Below are 15,538 nucleotides of genomic sequence, written 5' to 3' on the forward strand. Positions count from 1 at the left end.
GATGATGTTAGAAATTGGATTTGATAATGTTTATTGGGTTTTGTAGATGTGATTTCCTAAAATTGATTAAATGAGCACCAACAACCTGTCAATAACAAAGAGAGAGACAAGAGTTCAAATGGGGAGCATCGGTGGGGTGTCAGCCAAAGAGACTCTAATGCTCAAGTCGGTTGGATTGTAGTAACAGTTAATTGAAAATAGTAAAACAATAATATAAATAATGATGAATGGATGAATAGAAGAATGGTCAAGGTGACGGTGGAGCTTGACGGTCTGGTCAGATTAGTCTGACTGGTTTGTGATTAGGGTTCAGTCAGGTCAGCCTGACTTGTTCGACTTGCTTCACAAGCTCATATTCGAGAGAGTGTTCTTAGTCAAAGAGAGTATTTAGAGTAATCAGTTTTTTAGATCCTCCGCTCGTAGCCCCTGAGGGTCTTCTTTATAATCATTTTCCTTACCGTTTCTGTTCCACCTACCTGATTCGTCTGACCCATTCTTGGTGGTTCCCCCCTCGATCTTCATGGGAGGGGTTTCGTATACCTTGACTGTTTCAAGGTCTCTGGATTCGGGTCCGGATATCCGTTGATCAATCAGATGGGTCATTTGGTATACATGAGTCCATTTACGTTGGGTTGGGCCTGACTAGATCTTCCTATGTTATACTATTCAATTCTTGACGATGAATCAATTTGTCAGATATTGTTATTCATGGTATTGATCCAATTCGACTACGTCGAAATGTAATTCATCCCGTCGAATTTACACACAAAAGATTTATTATCTCTATGGGATTAAATTATGAGTTATTTCGAATTAAAGAAAAATGAAACGATGAAATTATGGAAGTAAATATTCTCACATTTATTGCTATTGCACTGTTCATTTTAGTTCCTGCTTTTTTACTTATAATATACGTAAAAACAGTAAGTCAAACTGATTAATTTGAATTAAACTTGTGACTTTTTAGTTCTCATCAATGATTGAAGAGAAGAAATACAATAAAATGATTCCAATTTCATGTTTTAAATGAAATGAGCGAACTAGAATTAACAATATTCGATGAGATACTATCTAGTATGGTAGAAAAAAATATTTTTCTACCATACTATACTAGTATTGTTATTGTACTCTATAAAGTTTTCTCTATAAAGATAGAGATTAATTTAATATATATCAATCAACATTATTCTTTTATCTTTATATATCTAGAATATATATCAATTCCATATGTTTACCGAGATTTTCGGAAACTATATTAATGAATATTAGGTAAGACTAATGATATGGAATTTAGAAGATAAAAACATGATTTTTATGTGGTTGGGGCGTTAATGAGCATTAGTCCACGAGTCAGTTGTATTAGAGCTTGGAAAGTCTTTTACAATGGAGTTTCTCTCTATGTTTTGACAGAGTAACTGTATACAAGTCGAAGAGAGATCCCTTCTCCAGTGCTCTGCCACCTGTATTTATAGGCTCACAGGAGTACGGGGCTTGGGCCGGGTATGACCCGGGCCCATCAAGGATAAATATCCTAGGCTTCTCTAATGGAAGCCCAATACAAAGGATAAAAATACAAAAGATTAAGAGAGACTGAAGCCCACTGGGGCTGCCCAAAGCCTATGCTCCGCCTGACAAAATAGGGCTTTTGGTTTGGACATTCCGAGTAATGAAGCAGATTCAGGAGACAAGATCGGTCAGTGCACTGGCAGTGCAAGTCTGAACCAGCGTCGTACAATCCCGAGGTGGCCTTTCACGCAGGTGAAAAGTGGGGACAGCTCCCACGCGTCGTGGGGCGGCTTCAGGGTCATGGATGCCTTTTCCTGTCAACCTGGAGGACATGACCCGGGTTCGTTTACCTCTGTCCCTCTTCGTTTACCACAGGCCTGGACCGTTTACCAGGCTCTGGGATCATTTTGCATATACCTTGACCGTATCCCCAACTGGCCATACGTCTCCCGGGCGACTGTCATGGATCATCTTCCTGGACACCATCCGGGTCTGGAACCACACTTGGGCTGTCGTCCTTGGTTACTCCCGTACTAAGCGGGCCTGGGCTAGGCCCATATCCAATCGCCCAGACCATGGGCCTGGACCATCGTCCCGGGCCCACGACAGGAAATGGGGATAACATTTACCCCCCAAGCCTTCGCCTAGGTCCTCAAGGTGGAGGCTTGCCTTGTTCCCGGATACTCCACGGTTGCCTTCCCAGTTCCTGCTTGGAATCGTGGGTCCGTGGCAAAGGGCAGTGACGCTGGCCGCATGCTGAGCTGAACCATTTACCAGTGTCCGGGTATGTTTACCTAAGTCCCGCTTCGTGGCAGGGATACATGTGTCGCTAGGCGATTGCTGCAAAGATGGCACTTGACCTCGAAAGGTCACCTAACCACCTCAAGGGTCGCTAGGCCTAGGCTAGTGTGTCAGCACAGATTTCGAAGCGTCCCATCCGCACGGGGGTCCTTCATTAATGCTTCTGCGCTGAGGTGGACCGTGGGATGGGGCGACCTTTGACATTCGCCTCTCCTGGGCCGTTGGATTGAAATGGCTAGGATCCAGCTCCCGAGTACTCATAAAAGCCCCTGCATGATTTTCGACTGTCGGATGGTGGAATTTTAATCCGCTGGATCAGAGACCAGGACTTGGGTCTCTATAAATACTCCTCAGACATTCATTTGACACTTTTACACTCTCGAGCCATTTCAAGAACTGAGGAGCTGTGTATGTCCGATATCGCCGATGACATCCTTCGCCGCCTGCTTATTCTACGCCGTCGTCTATTTCCAACAGTCTCAGTGTCTGCCCTTCCGCCTGAGCGCACGTCCTGGGCCTGCCCTATCGACGAGTTGCTGAATCGGCTTCACCAGTTCAAGAACGAAGTTCTGCCATCCTTACCGTCGGATAACCACCATCCTTTACGGCCAACTACTCACGGTAAGTCTTTCTGACCTTCTTGGTGAATACATGAACATAGGCTGCTCTTTAGTTCATATGCTTAGGCTGCTAGAATTTGCTTACGTTTAGGAACATTGTTAAGAAGGCTGCCTGGTCCGGGTTGCTCCGGGTCTGGATGCTTCTTGGACAGACGGTGGAGCCTACTTAGTAGGCCCTTTTTCATTCCCGATCTGGGTCTCGCAGTTCCCTGGTGAACCCGGACCCGATCCGGAGGGGACTCCAAGCAGTCCGTAGGAGACCCCCCGTACCTTAACCGACTTTCTTGGGTTTTGGTATTGACTGCTTGGTTTCTTTTCTCTGTTCCCAGATCATCAGTCATGGCAATGGGCATCACCCTTCATTCAGAGGAGGAAGTCAACAGGGCCCAGTCGTCCTCTCCGGGTCCAGGAGCCCCACGGGCAACAGATGGGAAATGGACGTGCTGCCAAACCTGTTCCGAAACTACCGGATGATGTATATCCTGGAGAAGCGCCTGGGCATAGAGTCCACTCCCGGACTATTCCACAATCGCCTGGCCAGGATAGAGGAGCGGGCGTATGTTGGATTTTATGCCCTTATAAAACCATGTCGGACATGTAGCATGATTTCATATTATCAATAAAAGTAGTAGAAATCATCTAGTTTGAAAACCGTGTTGCTTGCTTGTTTTATTACATGATTATTGAAATAATACAAACATTTATAAAATCCCGAACATATGGATAGTTACAATTATAGTGACTAGGTCACAGTGGATTATAGTTGTAATTATATGTTCAAAAGAACGAGTCCTAAGATTAGATCAGTGCATTGGATTTTCACTGATTAGGCAATCTACCATATGATCTACTTACACATTCAGGGTGTGATGTCTTGTCCAAGGCTTCGACCAAGTAGATAAGATCAGATGTATTTAGTTACATCGAACTAGGACCGATATTGATTATTGATTGATAAATAAGTATCGTTGTTATCAAATCTAATCAATGTCACAACGTTGAACATATATTAAGTCGATCTTAATTCTGAGTGATAATATTCTGCTAATTATATTATTTAAATCTTTTGACTTGTTCATTACCTGCTTACCCTACGGTCTAGCCCATACTTACACCTTGGACGGCTTCTACAGACTGAAGCCGCGAGGTAGCTACTGTTAGAGAATATATATAATTGCTCAATGGAAATATGGAAAAACCAATATACAACTCTATGCAAAAATACAATGGACAAGATAATATTGATTAAATAAGTATTATAACTCAATTGCTCAAAATACAAGTAAATCCAAAGATGTAGAAGAAGAAGATTACAAACTCAATACTATAACAATACAAGTAAATAAGAAAGAACAAGAGGAACAAAAGAGTGAAAACACAAACAAACTCTCACACTACCAAAGTGTAGAGTAGTGGGGATCACCAACTTGAACAAGGTTTAAAACCTTTGTCCAAAAGCTTATTTCCCCCTATTATCTAAGCACTAAGGGATCTCTCTAGGAAATAGCTCTCTGGAATAATCAAGCCTTAAGGTGTATTTTTCAGCCAAGTGCTTTGTGGATGAAAAATGGTGTGTCATACAACTGAGCATTAGGCTCCTATTTATAGAGTTTAGAGACACCCTTTGAATTTCAAATTCCACCAACCCACATGGCTGTTACCAATGATAAATTGGGTGTTTTATGGAATTAAAATAGAGATTTGGGAGTTACTTGGCTGTTGGAAACGTTCAAAATTGGATAAAAACCGACTTAGTATGAATCTGTCAGCCACTAGTGCCGCGGCGCTAGTTTCAAGCGCCGCGGCCCTTGGTCAGTTTCAGCAACCAATTTTTTGAGTTTTTTCCAAAATGTTCCAATTTATTCCCACTTGATTTTGTAACTTCCATACACAATATGGGAGTTAAAATCACATCTCTATCAGCCATTTCTCATATGGCTTTATGAAATCCAATCTCAAATGTGTAACATATAATATACATATTATTGGGTAATATTTGGGAGTTACAAATTTGTAACTCCAAAATATGTCACATTTGGGCACACACATGTGTCCAATTTTGTAACTCTCAATAATATGTTACAAGGTGTGACAAATCACATTTGTGTGACAAATCACATTTTGTCACATTATTTAATCTAATATTATATTATATGAAATAATATAACATTCCCCCACTAGATTAAATAATCACTTTTGTAACACTTATTTAATCAATCAAAGATTATATTAAAATATAATATTCCCCCACTTGATTAAATAATCACTCTCTATAGAAACCTTTGCATTGGTGCATAAAGTAAAATGTCTTTCAACTTGAATTTTACCTTAGTGTAATTATCACAAAGTTTGTTGAAATTTTGGTTGCCGAAGCATTGAACCACTATCCCTTGATAATAAACCGGTGATAACACACACACTTTTGCTATGTTCACTTGAGACCTCAATGTCTCGCTTTTGCACCGTTAATGGCCATGTGCACATTCCATTCATAGACTTTTCTTGAGAATGACTCCCAATTCTCATGAAGGGCGGCACCACCCCTAGGTCTATATAGATAGAACTCTTACAGTATTTTGTTACCCTAAAATACTTGTCTTCTCAAGACTAAGTTCTATTAAAAAACCTTTCGATTTTAACCCTCATTTTGGTAACACACTAGTACTCATATCTCAGATGGGATAAAATTTGAGTACTACTATCTATTCACTTGATTGACTTGTTATTACCTATTGAACCTAATACTAGTTTGGTTACTAGTATTAAGGTAGGTTACCATCAACCGTGAATCTCTTTAGGGAGTCTAAGTCCCATCTCTTGAGATGTAAAATTGATTCCATTTGAATCATTTCTTTTCTCATGTATGCATACTTAGACACTGCCATTATTTTGTTCAAACTTTGTTGCTAGCCATAGTTTGATTAAAATAGTTACCCCTTTAAAATAGTGATTTTGACCATAGTCAACACCCCCACTATTTTATAGTTTAATATCCAAGATAAACATTTGAATATTCATTCTAGAAATCTCTTTGTTTCTAAAATTCTCCTTTATGTTTTTAAATTGATTCCTTCTTGAATCAAAATATTACAAACTGTAACTTTAGACACCAAGCATGTCTAGATTTATCCATTCTATACACATAGAGCCAATGTGATTTAAAATGTGGAATTCCAAATCACCTATTTGATAGGATGACCAAATTAATCAATTGATTAACAACAAAATAAATTGATTAACTTTGGAGCATCACCCCCACATTTCTCACATAGTGATAATAAAATATCACTTTGAAATAGAAATCTCTTCATTTCTAGTAAGTCATTTATCCACCAAGATAAATCTAGACCTATGATTCTCAAAGTTCATCATGAGTCCTCTATGCCACATGATAAACTCTCAAGATAAAACCTCAATGTTTATCTTGATTTATTTACTTGCTAAAACAAGGCACACTTCTTTCAAAGCAACTTTTACTTTTAGTTGTCTAAACAACTTTTGTGTATTTTCTAAGAGTCTCTTTGAGATTTTTTTGAAAACATCAATTTGACATCCATTGATTTTCTTATCAAAATCAAAATGAAAATGTCAATTTTCTAAACACTTTAAATCAAAGAAAATAAACCCTCATTGATTTATTTAAACACTTTGATTTCTTATGTTTTTGTTTAAAATTATCTCCTCATCGAGATTAATTTAAACATATCACCGTCTTTAACCAAAATGAATAAAGTTCTCTTTTATTCACCATTGGTGTAAAGATTCAAAATTGCTTCTCCAATTTTGTAATGTCTCATCATTGAATATTTAAGAATTATTGTCACTAAATGATTCTCAAATATATTTTATTTGACCACACTATAGATTATAAGTCTATTGAATCAATATGTCATCCCACAATTTTTGAATCCACTTTGATTCATTTTTCTTGCATTGGCAAGACACAACCATTAAAAGATGTAACCCCTTAGTTTCATCTTTTCTTATCTCATAAAGTGAGATGGTATACACTTAAATGAGAAATCTCATTTCTCAAATAATTCCTTTTATTTACCAAATAAATGGTAACTCATCACATTGCAATAATATAGGATAAACATATTAACATCTCACAAATGTTTGCATGATTATGATTTCACATAGTTGTCAACATACATGACTAATATCATACTAATATGGCTCTTTATTAATATGAAAACATGAATTACAAATATCATACACACATGATTTCACATTTCTATTGATTCACAAAATCAATATATATTTATACATGTCATATAAACTCATAGTTGTCATTCTAATAATTTCCCATTAACACAAAATAAGTTCTATGACATGCTAGCATACTACCCAATAATTTACTAGATTATTTACATATTAATCACATATCACAAAAACTCAAGATATTATATTATCTTCTAATCTAACCACTAAAAAACAAAGGAGATTAGAAAACAATGAATCTCATTTATAAACTTTTCTTCTTCTCATTTCTATCACTATATGAAAACCATTAGATCTTCTAAGAAAACCAAAGAAAAGCATTACCTTATCTTACCATCTTTTCAAAGTTGGATCCTCATATGATCTCCATGGTTTCTCCTTCCATTGAAAAGGAAATTAAGCTTTTGATTGTTAGAGAATATATATTATTGCTCAATGGAAATATGGAAAAACCAATATACAACTCTATGCAAAAATACAATGGACAAGATAATATTGATTAAATAAGTATTACAACTCAATTGCTCAAAATACAAGTAAATCAAAAGATGTAGAAGAAGAAGATTACAAACTCAATACTATAACAATACAAGTAAATAAGAAAGAACAAGAGGAACGAAAGAGTGAAAACACAAACAAACTCTCACACTACCAAAGTGTAGAGTAGTGGGGATCACCAACTTGAACAAGGTTTAAAACCTTTGTCCAAAAGCTTATTTCCCCCTATTATCTATGCACGAAGGGATCTCTCTAGGAAATAGCTCTCTGGAATAATCAAGCCTCAAGGTGTATTTTTCAGCCAAGTGCTTTGTGGATGAAAAATGGTGTGTCATACAAGTGAGCATTAGGCTCCTATTTATAGAGTTTAGAGACACCCTTTGAATTTCAAATTCCACCAACCCCCATGGCTGTTACCAATGATAAATTGGGTGTTTTATGGAATTAAAATAGAGATTTGGGAGCAACTTGGCTGTTGGAAACGTTCAAAATTGGATAAAAACTGACTTAGTATGAATCTGTCAGCCACTAGCGCCGCGACGCTAGTTTCAAGCGCCACGACCCTTGGTCAGTTTCAGCAACCAATTTTTTGAGTTTTTTCCAAAACGTTCCAATTTATTCCCACTTGATTTTGTAACTTCCATACACAATATGAGAGTTAAAATCACATCTCTATCAGCCATTTCTCATATGGCTTTATGAAATCCAATCTCAAATGTGTAACATATAATATACACATTATTGGGTAATATTTGGGAGTTACAAATTTGTAACTCCAATATATGTCACATTTGGGCACACACATGTGTCCAATTTTGTGACTCTCAATAATATGTTACAAGGTGTGACAAATCACATTTTGTCACATTATTTAATCTAATATTATATTATATGAAATAATATAACAACTACCCCGCTCCCACCAGCTCTTGGAAGCATCCCCCAGACATCCGTCATTACTGGTTCATGACGTCCGGGTTCCTCGTGGAGAAGAACCCCACGCTGTTGCTGGACTTCCAGCGAGTGGGTGTAATGCCCCAAATTTCCTTAATAAGGTTTAGGACCTTGATTAGGAGGCCGGGAGGGCCATAATTTCTTTATTATGCTATTTAATGATAATATGCATGTTTAGGTGTATTAAATATGCAAGTGAACCCATTTGTGATTAATTGGGTGATTTTCATATTTTGGCCATTTCGGGCATTTTTGGCGTATATGTGAAATGGGCGTGGTGCTTTGTTATTATCTGGTTATGCCAGGGTTACCCAGCACAAGACGATCCTAGGAGGTAAGCTAGTGGGAAAGTCACAACGGGATTTAAGCTTGACTTGGAGTAAGTCAAGGGGTATTTATAGCATTACCGGGTTATTGGGTAATGGGAATTAACATTTGGTGATAAATTGGGAGTTAGTAAGACCAGGGGGAAATTCAGGAAGTTTTGGCTATAATGTCCCCAGGGGTGTTTTCAGGATCCCGAGAATTAGGTTTTATTGGAAGCTACTTAAGCTTGAAGTAACTTTTTAAGGAAATAAAAAGAACGTTCTGTACGTTCTCTCTCCCTAAAGTTCCCTTTTCGTTCCCGATCGCATTTTCGAAGGTATCTTGAGTTCTAGGACTCGGAATCAAGCGAGGATCGAGGCATAGCAATCCTAAGGAGAATTAGAAGCTTATTAGCCGAAGGATTTAGTTGGAAACAACTCAATCGGAGGTAATTCAAGTTTAAGTTTTAAGTTGTTAAAGTTTTTAAGCTTAGAATTGGACTTTGTGAATTGTTGGGTTTTTAGGTTGTTTGAACCTTGGGTTTTGGTGGTTTTGGACCATTGGGGAGTTTGGGAACTTTGATTTAATGATTTGGGAATGTTTAGACATGTTTTTGGGAGGTTTTAAAAGGTTAAAACGAAGGAAAAATGGCTGCCCCGAAGTTGGGCTGCGGCCCTTGCTCGAAGAAGCAGGTGCCAGGATTTGGCCTTGCTGGGCGCCGCGGCCCTTGATGGTGGGCGCCGCGGTCCTTGCCTCAGAGAACCCTGGGGGCCGCGGCCCAAGGTGCTAGGGCCGCATCCCTTGCCCTGTTTTCACCCCGTTTGCTCGTTTTGACCCCGGAAACATGGTTTTAGGCCTCGGGATCATTCCTACTACCCGGATTAGAGAGGATTGATGTCTTGGAGGCTAAGTTTTAGTTCAAGGGTTGGTTTTAGAACTTGAACTCATTGGATCATCATTTGTGGTTGTGACTAGGTTAACACTAGAGGCTTGGATCAGGATCGTGCTTGTGGCTCATTTGTTGGTAACCTGTGCTTGGACCAAAGGTAAGAAAACTGCACCCCATATGTGACATGCATGGTTATGATTGATGCATGTTGAATGTTTAAATGTAAACATTGATAGCATAATGAATGCTTGGCAATCTTGCCCATTTGCATGTGATTATTGTCGAGGCATGCTGGATGATTAAGTGTGATGCATGTGATGCACGAGAAACATGTGATTAGGGCATGCCATGAATGATGAAAATGAGATTGGTCAGAGCTTGAGTCTCTGAGTTTGTGCATGATCATAATTATGCTAGCAACTGTTTAGTAAGCATGCTGAATGCCCTGTTCTTGGATAATTGGCATATGATACACATTGATAGCATTGCTTACTTGTGCATGGTACTGACTAATTAGTCAGGATTGGCAAAGGTGTTAGTATCGACTGTGAAGCTGTGACTTATTAGTCAGGTTCGGCGGTGGTACTGGGCACTGGCCACATTGTGCTGTCTCACTAGACATGACAACCCTAGTGAGTAGTGCAAGCTCTGTCGATTGGACCTAATCGACCCTCTGCATTGAATGACTCCAAGAGCATTAATGCAGGACCGACCTCAAGTTCGATGAATATAAACAAGCATTTATCTAGCCAAAGGCTAGTCATGTAGAGCCATTGCAGGGAATGGGCACTGGGCCCCTAGTGACTTGGTTGTCAGTCACTCAGTATGGTTTACCAGGACCTCAAAGTGATATTCACTCATTTGATCAGAGCTACGGGCTCTGCATGATCATTTTGATCATCATATGCATGGCTTGGGCGCTGGGGCCCCAGTGACTTGCTTGTTGGTCACTCAGTATGGTTTACCAGGACCTGTTGAAGGTTAGAGGCTTACCCAATAGCCAGCCTTCCATTTGAATTAGTGACGTGCTTGTCAGTCACTCAGTATGGTTTACCAGAACCTATCGAAGGTTAGAGGCTTACCCAACAGCCACCCTTCAACTTGAGTTAGTGATTCGCTTGTCGGTCACTCAGCATGGTTTATCAGAACCTCTAGTGTTACGACACTCATCTGATTAGGATTGACTTGATAGTCCTCCAATCAGAAGGCCAGGATTTCTTATCCTGGATACCCCAGCATCTGTTTGAAATCATTTGCATGCTGAATAGAGCTATGATAGCTTGGCATGCCAGATATGATTTGATATCATGATATGACTGTTTATGAGCATATGAGTTTTCTTGCTGGGCTTCGGCTCACGGGTGCTTTGTGGTGCAGGTAAAGGCAAAAGGAAGCTGGACCATCCTTGAGTTGGAGAGCTTAGGTGATGACGTGTACATATGCAGCTGCTCGACCAATACTTGGGCGAGGTTTGAAAGTGGAACTAGGGCTGAACCCTGTTTTGCCGCTTAGTACGGCTTGTTGTAAATAATCTTTTGTAATAAACTCTGAAATTATATTTTTGGGATCCCAATGTATACAGTAAACGTTCTAGTGAAACGTTATATCTTCACCAAAGTTTTTAACCCCTAAACCGCTAATCACACTTAGTTACACGTTTATGGCCAAATGACTCGATTAGCGAGTTTAGCACTGTTTGCAATGTGCACTGTAGCGGTCCCTGGAGTTGGGGCGTTACAGTGGGTAAGTGCTTCCCCGATCCTTTTCCTCTTTTTTATTTTTTCTTTCTTTTTCTTCATTTCTCATCATGTTACTCTGGGCGGCAGGACCTTTCGCCCAGACTCCTCTCACCCAGTTCATCCTGGAACGGAGGAGGTTCTACTCCGGGCTGAGCATGGAGGACCTGGACGTAGGAGGCTACGTCAACACGTACAACCTCCGACTGGTCGGGATGCTCGCAGCCCACCAGACTATTGTCATCCCGAACCTTCGGGGAATCTAGTGCGAGAAGAATGTCACCATCAGGGAACAGCTGGCCTTGGAGCACATCGCGGAGGTGGAGAAAGCGGCGCGAGATGACGCGGCCAAGAGGAAGAGGGACTTGGCCCAGACGGAGGCGGCCGCTTCAGAGGAGCTGGAAGCCCTCTTCGAGGATGCCCTACCGAACAGGGGGACCCCGGGGCTAGCGTATCGGGGCGAGGTAACTCACCTTTGCTCTTAACTTATGCTCCCCAAGTCGGGGACTTAGCTAGGGATAGGCTAGCACTTCGAGGCCTCGCGTTCGGGGCTGACAGGGAGATGAGACCTTCGTCTCCCGTCCCTTTAGGCTCAGAGGTTCTCATGTTCTTGTCCGGGTTCCTTCAGTACGGGAATTTCTTGAACCCGGACGACATGGGGGATCGAGTCCATTCCTTCGCGTTAGATGAGTTGAGTCACGCCCGGGGCTTAGATGAGAGTTCGTCCCGGGTCACTCTTAGTTTTGATTTTGATTCTCTTGGTTAATCGTACTAACTCTTTTTTCTGTGTTTTTGCAGGAGACTCCGACATGTCTACCCCCGCGGGTGAACTGAGGCAACTCCTCAAGGACCGAGCGGCCAAGAAGGCTGCTAGAAAGACAGCATAAGCGGCAGGCTCAGACCCACCCCTCAACAAGGAGGTGCCAGGGGCGGAACTTCGACCCGGTGTGGGTGCGCTTGCCGCGGTTCCCATCCAGGCCGTGGACCCGGCTGCAGTCCCCGACTCTACCCAACACATGGTGATCGATCTGGAGACGGGAACCGCGGCAAGCTGAAGTTTCGGGAAAAGGGGCTTGGACGCGGGCGCTGAGGAGGCCAGCACCGGGAAAAAGAGGCCCCGGACGAGGCGGGCTGGCTCGGTCGACGAGTCGCACGGTGAGAGTCGGCTCGCCGCGAAGGAGATTCTCGCACTTCTGGCCCTCCCCATACGTCCAGCACTACTAGAGGAGGGGGAAGCCGTCGTGCGGGACGAGTAGTCCCGGCTGATTGCCCGGATCTGGGAGAATGGCCGGGGCTGGAGAGACGAGACGTACAAGGCCCTGACGATCCGTTGTCAGGTCGAGTTCGCTGAGCGTTTGGTGGCGTTTAGCGCCCCCCAGCCGATCATGGATCGGCCAGCTGCCGAGATAAGCTTTCGCCCTAAGCTTGGGCAAGACATGACCCCCTTGGCGGCGAACCTGTTGGACCAGGTGGGGAACACCATGTCTAACCTCCAGCTCAAGCGTTATGCCACGATAGCCAACCCAGACGTGTTTTTCATCTCCCAGGCTCTCCGCCATCAGGCCACTGCAGTAAGTTTACTTCGTGTCTTTTTCTTCCCTCTTCTTATTTGTTTATAAGGATTCCTCTTGACTTTGCTTTGTTCTAGGTTGGTTTGTTGTCCCATCAGAGTGCCGACCTGGTGGCCGAGTTGGCCATGAAGATGGAGACGATCCAGCTGGAGCTGGAGGCGGTAGTGAACCAGAGGGAGGCCGCCAAGGAGGCCCTGGCCAGGGAGACAGCCTAGAGTTCAATCGTGTCAAGGCCGGGCTGGAAGAGGACTTGTCCCGGAAAGAAACCGAGGCCAACGAGAGGGCAGCCCTTCTGGAGGCGGCCGCGACTTAGTCTGCTAGGGACAGGGAGGAGATCTAGAACTTGACGTCTCGGGTCCGCGAACTGGACAACTCTCTTCGTGAGGAGAAGAGGGTGCATGAGGAGGCCTGCCGCGAAAAGGAGGAGGCGGACGACATGCTGGAAGTCACTTTCGAGGAGGCCATTTACATGGCTTGGCGCAAGGACCAAAGCATGAACCTCCTGGTCTTCCCCGACCCGGAATCGAAGAGGGTTGAATTCGAGGCCAAAGAGAAGGAAGACGCGGAGCTTCTGGAGGCTGAAGCCTAGGCCCGGATCTCCGCATTACCTCTTTTAATTTTGTAATAACTTTTACCGGACGCGTATGCGTCCAAGAGAATTTGTATTGCTTTCTCCGGTTTATCTTATTTTTGTTATTCCTTTTGGAAATTTCCTTTTGTCACCATGCATAACTGACTCCGAGGGTTTGGTCCTGGTTCCAACGGCCTGGACTAGACCAACTGACTAGCTTGTCAAGTTCTCAGTCCTACCCGCCTAATTCTCGATCCCGGTTCCAACGGCCTGAGCCAACGAGGTTTAAATAGTTTATTGTGGAACCTAGTCCCCCCACTCTACCAGTCGCAGGGCACGGCTTTGCCCTGGGGCATACCAGATGCTTTTCTCTTTCGGACATCGCTCGTCCGGGGTGGGACCAGCCTTAGGCTCGGTCCTTTTAATTTATACCCCTAGACATCGTTCGTCCGGGGTGGGACTAGCCTTAGGCTCGGTCCTTTTAATTTATACCCCCAAACATCGTTCGTTCGGGGTGGGACCAGCCTTAGGCTCGGTCCTTTTAATTTATACCCTCGGACATCGTTCGTCCAGGGCGGGACCAGCCTTAGGCTCGGTCCTCTTAATTTATACCCCCGGACATCGTTCATCCGGGGTGGGACCAGCCTTAGGCTCGACCCTCTTAATTTATACCCTCGGACATCGTTTGTTCGGGGTGGGACCAGCCTTAGCTTGGTCCCACGGGGTTTGTATCCCCCGGACATCGTTGGTCCGGGCCAGGACTAGCCTGAGCTTGCACCCCGCCGGGTATTTTCGCATACCCGGGATACCCCCCACAAGTGAGCGGAGACTGGTCTGGGGTCACTTAAGTGAGATTTTCATTTGTTTGATAACATTTCTTTATGGCGTTTTGCACACGCCATTTTTATTATTCAAGGGGGTCGCCCTGAGGCGTACATTATTTACAACGAACATAAAAAATTGGAACACGCTCTCCTGGCTACTGATAGTATTTACGGAGATGTTTCGCATTCCAGGCCCGCGGGACTTCCGAGCCATCGAGCCATTTTAAGCGGTACGTCTTGGGGCACACTTCATGTTGGACCTCGTATGGTCCTTCCCAATTCGGGCCCAGAACCCCTACTCCCGGGTCTTGAGTAGCAGGGAAGACTCTTCGCAAGACTAAGTTGCCGGTTCCGAACTTTTGGCTTTTTACTTTTGAGTTGAAATGACATGCGATCTTGCCTTGGTACATCTTCAGCTGTACTTGCGACTGCTCCCGGATCTCTTCGATGAGATCTAGCGAGTCCTGGAGTAGGGAGTGGTTCTGGGCGGGATCATACGTGTCTCTTCGGTGAGACGGGATGGTCATTTTGATGGGGATGATGGCTTCGCATCCATAGACCATGGAGTAAGGAGTGTGGCCGGTTGATGTCCTCTCGGTCATCCGGTAAGCCCACAACACGCGGGGCAGCTCCTCGGGCCATTTGCTCTTGCAGGCCTGGAGTTTTTTCTTTAACGTCCCTTTTAAGATTTTGTTCACGGCTTCTGCCTGCTCGTTTGCTTGGGGCCTGGTGACCGCGGAGAAGCTCTTGACAATGCCATGTCTCTCGCAAAAGTCTGTGAAGTGGGCGCTGTCGAACTACTTCCCGTTATCAGATACAATTTTGTAGGGGAGGCCGCATCGACACACTATATTATTGATGACGAAATCCAAGGCCTTCTTCGAAGTGATCGTGTTCATGGGTTCCGCCACAACCCACTTAGTGTAGTAGTCCACGGCCACGATGGCGTATTTCACTCCTCTTTTCCCGGTTGGGAGCGATCCTACTAGGTCGATCCCCTACACCGCGAAAGGCCAGGGGCTTGTCATCAAGGTTATT

The sequence above is a fragment of the Humulus lupulus genome, chromosome 2 (assembly GCF_963169125.1).
Source record: "Humulus lupulus chromosome 2, drHumLupu1.1, whole genome shotgun sequence".
NCBI classification, from domain to species: domain Eukaryota; kingdom Viridiplantae; phylum Streptophyta; class Magnoliopsida; order Rosales; family Cannabaceae; genus Humulus; species Humulus lupulus.